We start from the raw sequence: 5586 nt of genomic DNA, 5'->3' as shown, positions 1-5586 counted from the left end.
TCCTCTACATGGTTAGTAACAACACAAGTACTAGAGGAAGTAGAACCTTCATTGTTAGAGCAAGAAGGCAAGGAAGATAATTCATCACAAGATTTAGCAATATTATGAGTGGATGAATTACTAGGACTAGCACATGGCAATATAACATTTTGAGTAGTAGTGCTAGTACCCACATGAGGCTCACAAGGTGTTGCCTTAGATATGATAGCCTCATGAGCTAACTTTAGCCTATCATGAGAGGCTAGAAGATCCTCATGGGAGCTAGCAAGCTTTCCATGATTTTCTTCCAATTTCCCATAATTGCTAGTTAGCAAATCAAGTTGAGCCCTTAGCTCAACATTCTCCTTCAAGATAGATGCTTCACAAGAAGTAGAGTTAGTAGCACAAGCATCATCACAAGACATATCAAGAAGAGAGGGTAACATAGCATGCTCTTTTAAATATGAAGCTTGTAGTTGCTCATATGACTTGGTGAGGATAGAGTGTTCGCTCTCCAAGGCCTTGTGGGCCTTGTCTAGATCATCTAGATCCTTAACAAGTTTATCATGACCAACACCAACTTTGGACTTTTCATTTTTAAGCAATTTTAATTTAGCTTTAGCATGGTCTCTTTCTTTAGTGAGTTTAGCAAATATTTCATTTTGAGACACCTCAAGGGTTTCAAGTTGCTCCTCTAGAGAGGCTACGGTATCTTGTTCTTCTTCAAGATCATTCTTTAAGGATGCTACATCATTGGCATACTCTCGTTCAAGAGCACCCTTTTTATCAATGGTGTTCTCATGCATCCAAATAAGTTTTTGGCTCTCAATAGCGGTAGTCAAGATTTCAAAGAAGTGAGTGCTAGCAATTTTATTTTTGCAAATAACCTTGAATACGCTCTCACCCTTATCACGTAGAGAGACAACCCAATCCTCTTCTTCATATTCATCCTCATCCTTATCACCACGAGACATATTAGGTTCCATGGTAGGAGGTACCGTGGAACCCTTGGCCATAAGGCATATATGAGGACCGTGAGATAAAGATGAGGAGTTACTTGAGGCTCCTTTCAAGATCTTATCTTGACTAATAGAATCCTTGGTTTCCTCTACATTGTTAGACACACAACAACTAGAGGAAATAGAATCATTTTTATCATGGCCACAAGACAAATCAAGCATATCATTATGAGATTTATTCAAGCAACTTACACATGATATGCAAGGACTATCAACACAAGCATGTAAATCATTTCTAGTGCTAGATGTGTTTAAGTCCAAAGATGAAGCATTGCAATGAGATAGAGATGAAGAATCATCAATAGTAAGCTCAATATCAACATTGCAATTTTCATCACCACTCACCATATCATTACCTTGTGTCTTACCACACTTTGGTGAAGTGGATGAAGATAAGAACTCATCACGGCCGGAAGTGGAAGCAATACAATCATCCTCAATAATATTGGACACATCATATTTATCTTGAATCTTTGTCCATAACTCATGAGCGCTCCAAAAAGGCAAGTATGGAAAAAGACCTACATCTCTCAAAGCATTCATAAGAACATAAGAAGCTCGAGAATTGAGATATAAATTTTTCTCATCCTCTAATGATAGATTTTGTGAATCCATAGGAGGAGAAAAACCTATATCTACAATTTTCTCCATATGAGGGTCAATGTCCCGAAAATGACTAAGCATGCAAATTTTCCAAACATCATAATTTGTACCATCTAATATAAGAGTGTTATCGTGCACTAATCCTCTAGCCGACATCTTTACTCTCAAGGCGGTGAAGCCTAAGAATGAGAGACCTTGCTCTGATACCAATTGAAAGGACACGGATGTCGCCTAGAGGGGGGGGGGTGAATAGGCGATTTAAAACTTTTACGAGATGGGCTTAACAAATGCGGAATAAAACTAGCGTTTACTTTGTCAAGCCCAAAGCCTATATACTATTGTTCACCTATGTGCACCAACAACTTATTCTAAGCAATGGTTCACCTATGTGTACCAACAACTTATGCTAAGCAATACAAGCAAGTATGTGATAGCAAGATATATATAACTTCAAGCACAAAGGCTATCACAAGGTAAAGTGCATAAGTAAAGAGCTCGGGTATAGAGATAACCGAGGCACGCGGGAGACGATGATTTATCCCGGAGTTCACACTCTTGCGAGTGCTAATCTCCGGTGGAGAGGTGCGGTTGCTTAGTGCTCCCGAACGCCACAAGAGGCTCACCTTGAGGTGTGGTTGCTCGATGCACACCAACGCCACAAAGGCCTCACCCCAAGATGCGGTACTCACACCACACACCGAACGCCACGAAGGCGCCTCACCTAAATCTCCGGTGACCCTCGCCACAAAGGCCTAGGTCACGGTTCCACTAAGGGATTTCCTTCGAGGCGGAAACCGGGCCTTACACAAAGATTGGGGCACACATCCACAACTTAATTGGAGGCTCCCAACAAATCGCCACAAAGGCCTAGAATCCGTCTAGGGTTCCAAGAACCCAAGAGTAACAACCTTCTTGCTTTCACCACCACGAATCACCGTGGAGAACTCAAACCGATGCACCAAATGCAATGGCAAGAACACCACAAAGATGCTCAAGTCCTTCTCTCTCAAATTCCAACAAAGCTACAAAAGCTATTGGGGGAATAAGAGAGGAAGAACAAATGAATTCACAAAGAACACCAAGATCAAGATCTAGAGAGTTCCACTCACAAAGAGATGGATTTGATTGGTAGAAATGTAGATCTAGATCTCCTCTCTCTTTTCCCTCAAGAATATGCAAGAATCATGGGAGGAATCAAGAACTAGGGCAAGCTTTGAAGTACAACAATGGAGGGGAGAGAGAGAAAGTGAACCAACCAGCCCAAGGAGGAAGAAGGGGGTCTTATATACCCCCTCCCAACGAAATATGACCGTTTGGGACCTCCCAGGCCGGAAAATCCGCCCCCGGGCCGGATTATCCGCCCCCGAAATCGCCCCTGGCTCGGGCCGGATATTTGGCCGGATATTGTCCCAGTTTTGGTCATTCGGGCCGGATTATCCGCCCCCCCAGAAAACTGCAGAAACACCAAAACTAAAACGGGCATAACTTTAGCATCCGGACTCCGATTTTGATGATCTTGGGCTTGTTTTGAAGCTAGGAACAAGCTCTACAAGATCATGCAGGAAACCATCATAGTCCAACAAGGGAGGATAGAAACAAATGATGAAAGGTTTGACCTATCTAAAAAAGACATACCGGTAAAACCTCCAATCTCGAAAATGCAACAAGTTGCCCATGCAAAAACCATTCTCAATGAACTAGAGCTTGTCATGAGAATAAGCACAAGCTCTAAAACATCACATGGATAAGATCCAAATAAAACCAAGAAAGATGATGAACCAAACTCGAAAACGCAACAAGTGATCTATGCGAAATCCGTTTTCGATGAACTAGAGCTTGTCATGAGAATAAGCACAAGCTCTAAAACATCACATGGATAAGGTCCAAATAACAACCAAGAAAGATGATGCAAGGATGCAAAGGTTTGAGCTCTCTCCGAACGATACGATCGAGTTACTCACTCGAGAGCCCTCTTGATAGTACGGCAACTAAACTATAAACCGGTCTCCAACTACACTATGAGACCGGTGAGAAACAAACCCTATCAAGAGCAAACCTTATACTTGCGCATTCCACTTGAGCTCGATGACGACGATCTTGACCTCAACAAGATGGAACGCCTTTCCTGCTTGTGCTTGCTTGACGAAGTCTTGTGGATTGCTCCCCCATAATCCACCATGGGAGAGCTTCTTCTTCGGCGCATCTTCACATAACCATGACCACCATGTGGATTGCTCCCCCATAATCCACCATGGGAGAGCTTCTTCTTCGGCGCATCTTCACATATCCATGATCACCATATGGATGGCAAGACTCAAGCAAAGGATCTCTTCGAGATGGCTCATCTTGAACTTGCACTTTATTTCTTCATTCTTCATCATGTTGATGTCTTGAAGTAACTTGAGGGCTCACTTCATTTTCATCTTCAAGACATACTTGACACTTGATATCCTTCATCAATTTCTTCTTATTGCAACCTTGAAGCCAACATATGGTTCAAGAATTGCCTATGGACAACTCCTACAAATATAACTCAATGCAAACATTAGTCCATAGGGATTGTCATTAATTACCAAAACCACACATGGGGGATCCATGCACTTTCACATGTGCATCCGGGTTCTCTATGCGTCGGTGCATTTCTAGGAACTTGTGGATCGTGTTTGCATCATGCTCAGGTTGAACAAGGTCTCCATTCGAGATGTACCTAAAGGTCTTTGGCGTGTCTCTCTCATCTTCATTGATCATGTTATGCAAAATAATGCAATATGTCATTATTTGCCATGGGATCTCGGGTTTTCAATACTCGACTGGTCCACGAACAATGTCAAAGCGCTTCTGAACATAGATGCAAGTGGGATAACATAAAGGTACCCTCTACCCTCTTTAGTACAACAAAATGAACCAGCTTTTGTGATGACATCATCATTTTTCCAAAAGTGAGTTCAATTTTTGCACTAAAATAGTGTAAAGGGCACCCTATTGTTGACCCCTTGCACCGACGACCTGATTCATCTCAAAAAACTATGACTGTGAACTTCGAACCAAATATACACATTAATGATATACCAAGGGCGTGCTGCTCGGAAGGCCTTACCAGGAATAAGACAGCGAGTTGGACCGCTCCTCGTTCCCCATCTACAGTAGATCGAGGCGATTTGTGACAACCTCCACTCCTCCCACCTCGCCGGCGTCGATCCGGTCGATCCCTCACCCTCCGGCGGCCGCTCCGGCGGCGGGAGGATGGGGAATCGACGGATCACGTCGTGTATATAGCGTAGGGTGTAGTGGTGTGGCTGCCGGCGGCACTGTGGAGGCGGCGGCGTGGTCGGATTGCTTTTGGTGGGCAGCACTCCTCTCCTCCGCTCTGGCTGCTCCGGTGGAGCGTCGAAGCGGACCTGCTGTCCCTTGCGCGACTGCGGCTCGTCGGAGCTGTGGTCCGTGGTGTCCCTGTGCCGGTGGCCGAGTGATGGCGGCGTCGGCTGTTGTTGTCCTTGAAGGTGTGGTTGCAGGTGACCGAGATGGCGTCGTCGCCTGTCGTGCAGGGTGGAGGTGCTCAGGTACCGAGGAGCGTCGACTTCCTGGTCGCAAGGGGAGTCCTCCCAGTCCAAGCTTTCGGAGGAAAAGCGGCGGGTTTCGCCGGCGCAGCGGCTTGCTCGACGGAGACGAGGCCAAAGCTCAGAAGGACCTCTTTGTAATCTTCTTTGTTTCTGGGCTTTTCTGTAAGAATCTTGGTTAATGCAATCAGATCCTTCTTCGCAAAAAAAAAAAAAAAAAAAAAAAAAAAAAGGGCGTGCTGCTCGGAGGAGCAGCACGCTGGCTAGAGTGGACACCACCAGTGAATCGACGTTGCTTCTGAGGGATAAACGGAGACATCCGCTGTGAAAACAATTCACTTGTTGTTGCAAGCCATCAACCCTAGATGTTGTTCCCTGAGTGGAGTGAAAGCGTATATAGCTGTTCAAACTGAGTTGTTCGAGAGATA

Source organism: Lolium perenne, chromosome 7, assembly GCF_019359855.2.
Source record: "Lolium perenne isolate Kyuss_39 chromosome 7, Kyuss_2.0, whole genome shotgun sequence".
Lineage (NCBI taxonomy): Eukaryota > Viridiplantae > Streptophyta > Magnoliopsida > Poales > Poaceae > Lolium > Lolium perenne.
Note: the sequence above shows the minus strand (reverse complement) of the source record.